An 8330-nucleotide genomic window follows, 5' to 3' on the forward strand; every position below is an offset into this window, starting at 1 on the left:
TCATATGAAGTCATTCAGAAATATCAAATAATATAGGCAAGCAAAAGGAGCAGCAAAAAGAATAACTACAGCCAACCAAAATTGACTCCATTCTGTACATGTGTGTGCATGTTTGTTTTGTTTTTACAAAAGTAGAATTATATCACACATTTTGTTCTATGTTTGTATATATACTTATATACATCTTTCTATGTCAGTAGACATATTTCTACAGCATCATTTTAAATCACTATACAGTATTCCATTTTATGTCTTTATTAGTTTTAAACCAATTTGTTATTATTACAATTTTAAGTTGTTTCCTGCAATAAGTTTTTATAATAGACTAAAATTATAATTAAATCTTATATTAATGGGTTTCATCCTATGCATCAGAATTATCTGTAGAACTTTTTCAAAATCCAAATGCCTCGGTCCCTGTTACATCATAATCTCTTGGGAGGGGCCCACATATCTATATTTTGAATATGATTTTTAGAGCTCTATAGTTGATTCTGAAATGCAGCCAGGGCTGAGAGCCTATAGGATCAAATAATTATATATATAATTCTTGTTAAACCTTACCAGTCATTATAAGGATTATCATCATGAAGATTTATTTAATTTTATATATTAAATATTAACATTTTTTGATATAAAAGCATCATTGACATTCATTGTCTATGTAATGAATGAGCCAGGCTTCTTAGTTTTTTTCATACTTATTTCAAATAAATACTTTGTTCATTTTAATTTAGATTATAGGAGTAAAAGAGATTTCTGAATGGGTTAATTCCATCTGCAGCCTTAATGTCTCTGCCATGTAATCTAATACACTTGTAGGTTCCATGGATTAGGATGTGAACATCATTGGGGATCATTATTCTCCCTGCCACACATGATATGGATGACCACAGTTTAGCTGTTAACCTGTTGAAGGACATCTGTGTTATTTACAGTTTTTGGCTGTTATGAATTTTATGAATCTGTTTGGGCTGCTGTAACCGCAGCCTAGTTAGCTTAAACAATAGACATTTATTGTTTTGCAGTCCTGGAGGCTAGAAGTCCCAGATCAAGGTGCCAACAGATACGTTTTCTGGTGAGGACTCTTTTCCTGGATTGCAACCAGGTGTTTTCTCTTGTGTCCCCGTGGCCTCTTCTCTGTGTGTGTACACAGAGAGACCTCTGGTTTCTTTTCCGCTTCTTATAAGGACACCAGCCCTATCGGATTAGGGCCCCATTTAGATGACCTCATATAACCTTAATTACTTCCCTGAAGGTCCTGTCTCCAAATATGGTCACTTTGGGAGTTAGGGCTTTAATTTATGAAACTTGGGGGGGGACATAATTGCATCGATAACATGGTTAAAGCTGCTCTAGACATTGTTGTACAGGTTTTTGTGTGAACATAAGTTTTAATTTCTCTGGGATAAATGCCCAAGAGTGCAATTACTTGGTCATATTGTAGTTGCGTGTTTAGTTTTCTAAGAAACTACCACAGTTTTTTTCTAGAGTAGCATTTTATGTGCCCATCAGCAATCCAGTGTGATCTAGTTTCTCTACATATTTGCCAGCATTTGGTGATATCACTATTTTTAATTTTTATTTTAACCATTTTAATTCATATTTTTATATATTATTTATATTTTTATTTTAACCATTCTGATAGCATGTAGAGAGTTCTCATTGTGGTTTAAATTTGCACGTTCATAAGGGGCAGTAATTGGGGAATAATACATTCAAATGCAATGTGTCGTTATAAGTACATAAGTAAACTCTTTGCCGTGTTAGCAATGTTGATAATGATCCCACCAGATGTCGTTAACCATGGATATTAATATAGAGCTCAGGAGAAAAATATAGATGTTAACAGAATGTGAGTTTAGTTAGATGCTTCTGTTGGTTTGGATCTTTTTTATGCAAGGCATAAAATCTTTAAAATCATAAGATGTTTCTGTATCAGGAAAAGTGCTCTTGTATATGGTATCTTTCTCTTTTCACTAAGATCATAATTGCATGCCATTCCTGACAGTCCTATGGAACTATAGATAAAACAGTTTTATGTTCTCTCACTGACTGAATTTCGCATCAGATAAATTTGTCCTCTCTACTTAAATTACTTCTATAATTTGATTAAAAAGATAAGGAGAATTTTAAAATTCTAAAATGATGTGCAAATTTTCTGTTAATACTGTTAAATGGGTTTTATACTTTCTTGGAGAGGGAATAATCTAAAAAAAAAAAATTGATGTGTTTCTGTATTAGGACTCATTCAGTTGGAAGTTAGAGAAATGAAACTGAAATCAGGTTTTAGCAATGAAGGCAGAATGTTGGCTTTTCTAACCAGAATGTGCAGGAATAAAGCTGCCTATGTGTCCAGATGGATATATAGGTTCACATGATGTCATCAGATCTTTTCCTCTGTCTTCGTCTTTCTCTTTCTCCATCTCTTTATTTCCTTCTCTTCTCTTTCCTTTCCCCCTTATCTCCTCCTCCCTCTCTTTTACCCCTTCTCCCCCTCCTTTTATTTCTCTGGTTCTTTTCATCCCAACTCCCAGATATGCTTTTTCCATATAATCAGGGAAGAACATAGGATGGCAACTCCAAGCATATCTTCTTCCCCCTCCTCTAATTCTAAAAGCAAGAGGGTTTTCCCCACAGAAAACCCCTGGGATATGCCCCCAAGAGTCAGGGAGGAGTTTACCAAAGAAAGATGAGTGCTGTTATTACCTTAAAAAGGAGAAGGAGAAAGATGCTAAGCAGACGGAACTATGTCTTTGATATTTTGGTGAAAGAGTGAGGTTTGCTTTTTTTGTTGGTGTTAAGTAAGTTGACTGCTATCTATTTCCACAGTTGGGAGTTATATTTTTTAAATAACCAATAGAGTGTTATTCAGCAGAATTGAAATACTGATCCAAATATACTGTTTAGTTTGGAAAGGTAATATAAAAGATGCATATAATGTTTCATTTGAGAAGTTAAGAAAGTTGAGTCCTATGAAGTCTGAATGTAGAAAATTTGAGATTTTCTGTGACTCCAGGTTATTGAATTCCATGCTTACAGGCTAGGTTCTGGGGGAAATGATGAATAGGGTATTATCCCTGGTCTTAAGTTATTCTGTGTAGTGTATCTGCCCCACACCATTTCCATGGAAATAACTAATACAGTAGGGTATGTTGTACAAATTTCTATGGCGGCACAGAGAAGGCAGACTAAGTTCACAGGACAAGCCGTCATGAAGGTGAATGAGGGCACAGGATTTTGCCAGATAGACAAAGAGGGTGGGGGGTGTAGATGAAGGATGCTCCATGAAACAGTTTGTGACCTTTTGTAAACAAGTATTTCAGTATTATTAGCATGTAAGATACATGTGGAGAGTGGCAGCAAATTAGTTTAAAAAGAGACTTAATAGTGCACATGAAGGGCTTTGAAAACCATAGTAGGTTTAGACTCAATATTGTGGGAAATGCTACTTCTTAAAAAGTAAATGATCAAGTATTTTCACTTCCAGAATTACTCTGGTTGCAATAAAAAGCTGATGATTGAGAGTAGAACTGCTGCAATAGTTCAAGGGAGAAATGCTATGTGCCTGAATGAAGAAAGTGGAGCCTATATAGAAAGTGGGACAGTGGAGAATAGTTTAGCTGTTAGTACATGTAACATCTGATGACTGGTTTAAGTGACAGGAGATGAAGCAGAGAGAAGAAACTGGAATGACATCCAGGGTAACAGGGCGAGTGCCAGTATCATTTATTAAGATGAGGAATAGGAGAAAAGGAAAAGGTTTGTGCATGTTAAGTCCGGGAGGCAGCGTGTTGGTGAAGCGCAGGGCCTGTGAGTCCAAGCTGACAGCTTGAATCTTGGCTCTCCACATTCTAGCTGCGAGACTTGGGGCAAGTTACTCTCTGAGACCCAGTGTTTCACTTGTAAAATTGGGATGATAGTACCTACCTCATAGTTTTATTGTGATGATTAAATGAGTTAATATATGTAAAACACTTTTAAGTGTGTTGAGTACTTAAGACATTTTAGGTAAAATGTTTGCTTAAAATGATAAATGTAAACTGACACTGTGAGATCAATCATAGTATGGATAAAATGAAAAGACATATTGTTTCTTTGGAAATTATATTTATTAAATAAATTACTTCTGTGTTCATTTATGCTCCTCAGCTATTCTGTCATTCCAAATACATAAGTCACTCTATGAAGACATAGGGTAGTTTTCAGTTAATTGATAGAAACCAAAGAAACCAGTCATTATAATTACTAACATTTGTGGTTATCTCAAGACTTAAAGTTTGGGAAAACGGAAATAGAAGAAGTATAAAAAATGTTACTTTTCCTTTGGTTTTACTTTGTTCTCTGAGCCTGAGTGCATCCTAAAGCTAAAGAGTTTAATGACACAGTTTGATTCAATCAATTTACAAAGGCAAGAAAGCTAAAAGAAGCATACAGAAAAACACTTCAGAATGTGAATCTTTTTTATGAGATCAATTTGAACAAGATAAAATGCCACTAAAATCTGGACATAGGCCCAAATAAAAAGCCTTTCCCTGAAGCATCCCACAGCCCACTTATTATACTGTCAGGCATATCATCAGTTTCATCAGAACATGACCTTGAATCACTCGCTGCCTTTTTAAGAGGTGGTATCAAGAAATAGTAACAAAATATAAAGTTTAAAACTGAAAAGTGAGTTTGCAATGTTTTTCACACTGATAGGGATCTTAGCAAAGAAGATTTCATAAATTTCATGATGAAGGAAACTGTGGCAAAAATTAAATTTCTAATCATTTTAACAAATTTGAATTTCCCTTGATGCATGCATAGCCTCACCTGGCAATTAAAGCCATGAGTATTCTGATAAATTTGCTGCCATATTTGTTTGTCAGATTTTTCACCACTTATTACCACCAAAACAAATAAATGAACAAACAAAACATGTAGATGTAGACTCCTTCTACATCTATTGTAAACTCCACAATACATTGTTATTCTTTTTGCCTTAACAGTCTTTTAAAGGTATCATTTAAGATATCTAAATAATAACCAGGAAAAGTTTTTATACTTGTGCACCTATCTGGCACCTTTATGCCTTTGTGTAGGTAGATTCAGATTTCCATCTGGTATTCATTTCTTGTAGTGCAGGTCTGCTGGTGATAAATTTTTTCAGCTTTGTCTGAAAAAAACCTTTTTTTTTTGTCCTTGTTCTTGAAAGATATTTCATTTGTTATGGAATTCTAGGCTGACAGTTTTTTCCCTAGTACTTACAGATGTAGCTGCATTGTCTTCTTGTTTACATTGTGTCTGCTAAGCATGCCCTCATTCTTAATCTTCCTCTCTATGTAATGTGTCTTTTTTTTTTAGGCTGATTTTTAAGATTTTCTTTGTATCACTGGTTTTAGGCAGTTTGATTATGATGTGACTTTGTATTAGTTTTCTGTTATTGTATAAGAAATTACCAGAATACTAGAGACTTAAAATATCCATTTATTATCTCAGAGTTCTAGAGGTCCAATTTGGGTGGGCTTGACTGGGTTCTCTGTTCAGGATTTCAAAAGGCCCAAATCATGGTATTGGCTAGACTGAACTCTCACCTGGAAGCTCTGGGGAAGGATTCCCTTTCAGATTCATTTGGGTTGTTGGCCACATCTATTTCCTTGCAGTTGTAGAACTGAGGTCCCCATTTCCTTGCTGTCTGTTATTCTTAGCTCCTAAAGGCTGCCCACATTCTTTGGCATGTGGCTCACTCCGTCTTCAAAGTCAGCAAAGGCTAGCTCGAATCTCTTGTGTGCTTCAAATATCTGACTTCTCCTGGCAGCTGAAAAAACTCTGCCACTACCATGGTGTGGTTTTCTTCAGGTTTTTTTTGTTTTTGTTTTTTGTGCTTGGCATTGGTTAAGCATCTTGGATCTGTGGGTTTATAAAAGTTTTCATCAAATGTGGGAAATTTTCAGCCATTATTTTTTCAGAAATTGTCTGCCCCCTTCCCTCCTTTCAGGAACTCTTATCATAGGTATATTAGGGTTCCTGAAGTTGTCACACAGCTTAATGATGTTCTATTAACTTTAATTTTGTTTTGTTTTGTATTTTTCTTTATGTTTTATTTTGGGTAGTTTTTACTTCCTTGTCTTCAAATTTAGTATTCTTTCCTTCTGTAGTGTCTAAAGTGCTGTTAAATCCCATACAGTGTGTTTTTCATCTCAGTCATTGTAGTTTTATCTCTAAAATTTTGATTTGAGTTCTTTTAATATCTTTTATGTCTCTACTTACACAATCATTTCTAGAGCTTAGGGGGTCATCAGACTTTTTCTGTAAAGGAACAGACAATAATTATTTTAGGCTTTGTGGACCATATAGGGTCTCTGTTCCATATTTATTATTGCTTTTTTATTAAGGTACCCTTTCAAAATATAATAACTATTCTTAGGTTATAGGCCATACAAAACAAAACAAAACAAATGAAAACAGGCCTCAGGCAGATTTGGTCCACAGGCCATAATTTGCTGAATCTTGATCTAGTTTCTTGAACAGTCTGTCATTTATGTTATTTCTGGATTGGTTTTAATCAGTTTTTCTTATTTCTTATGATAATTTTTTTTCTGCTTTTTAGTTTGTTTGATCCTTTTTTTTTTTTTTTTTTTTTTTTTTTTGCGGTACACGGGCCTCTCATTGTTGTGGCCTCTCCCGTTGCAGAGCACAGGCTCTGGATGCACAGGCTCAGCAGCCATGGCTCACGGGCCTAGCCGCTCTGCAGCATGTGGGATCTTCCCGGGCTGGGGCACAAACCCGTGTCCCCTGCATTGGCAGGCAGACTCTCAACCACTGTGCCACCAGGGAAGCCCTGTTTGATCCTTTTTGACTGAATCCCAGAGATTGTGATTTTACCTTGTTGAGTACTGGATATTTTTTTAATAAATATTCTTGAGTTTTTTTCCCTGGAACATAGTTAAGTTACTTTGGATCAGTTTGATTATTTCTGGTCTTGCTTTTAAAATTTCTTAGGTGAACCAGAACAGCATTTTAGTCCAGGGCTAATTTTGCCCCACAGCTGAGACAAAGTCTTATGAGTACTCTACCTAATTCTCAGTTAATTAGGTGGTTGCTGCTGTGGCTGGTGAGAACAAGAACTATTCCAGATGCTGTGTGGTCAGGTTTGAATTTGCTTCCTCTAATTCATTCAGATGGTTTTTTCCCTGTACCTTGGGTAGTTTTCTCATATATGTGTGCTGTTTAGTACTCACCTAAAGACTTGAGGGAGACTCTCTGTAGATCTCTGTAGCTATCAATTCTCTCTGATTATTTTTTTATAATAAAAATATCTTCCCCCAAAGGAGAAACTCAGCTCTAAGGGAATAAAGTAGGACATAAAGCTGATGGAATAGAACATGAAGCTGTGTTTTAACAGAATCTTCAGTGTTTATCTGTGGATTTTATTTTTCTTTCTGAACCAAAAGCAGCAGATAAATCTGGAAATTGGGAATTACAGTCAGCCCTTCATATCTGGGGGTTGTGAATTCGTGGATTCAACCAACTGTGGATGGAAAATAGCCAGCAAAAAAATTCCAGAAAGTAAAACTTGAATTTGCCACCAACTATTTATATAGCATTTACCTTGCATTAGGTTTTACAGTAATCTAGAGATTACTTAAAATATACAGGAGCTGTGTGCAGGTTATATGTAAATACTACACCATTTTATATAAGGGACTCGAGCATCTGCATATTTTTTTTATCTGCTGGAGTCCTGAAACAACCCTCTCAGACACTGAGGGACGACTGTATAGCAAGACAAAAGGTATGTTTTCCCACCTCTCTCTGAAGGAGGCTAATGGCTAATGCGTTCCAAGATAAGTTGTTATCAAAGGAAGGAAAAAGTCTTCTTACGGTTAAATTATGAAAAGTAAGGTCTGTACTTTCAAGTAAGGTTTTAAGTAAAATGAGAAAGGAGAAAGGAGTTGACCCCACCCCACCTTTTCCATTCTTTACCTATGATAGCGGTTCTCATTCGGCATTTTGCCACCTCCCACATCCTCCTCAGGAGACGTTTGGCAATGTCTGGAGACACTTATTTGTTACATCTAGGAGGATGCTACTGGCATCTAGTAAATAGAAGCCAGGATGCTGCTAAACATTATACAGTGCATATGACAGCCTCTCACAACAAAGAGTTACCAAAATGTCAGTAATGCCAAGATTGAGACGCCCCTAAAGAAGAGGGCTGTCCGCCACAACTTTATGCCACCCATAGCTGGATATCTGGAAACTTGGTTCTTTTCTCTTCTTCTTCTCCTCCTCCTCCTCTTCTTCTTCTTGTTTTTTTTTTTTTTTTTTTTTTTGTTTTTTTT

At 35.9% G+C, this 8330-nt stretch overlaps 1 protein-coding gene across 1 annotated transcript in view; it reads left to right on the plus strand.

The window, feature by feature from the left end:
* ASCC3 (activating signal cointegrator 1 complex subunit 3) overlaps window positions 1–8330 on the plus strand; it is a 317774-nt gene that overhangs the window by 40455 nt on the left and 268989 nt on the right. The gene's annotated exons all lie outside the window — the stretch shown is intronic.

Source organism: Lipotes vexillifer, unplaced genomic scaffold (assembly GCF_000442215.2).
Source record: "Lipotes vexillifer unplaced genomic scaffold, Lipotes_vexillifer_v1.1 scaffold2083, whole genome shotgun sequence".
Lineage (NCBI taxonomy): Eukaryota > Metazoa > Chordata > Mammalia > Artiodactyla > Lipotidae > Lipotes > Lipotes vexillifer.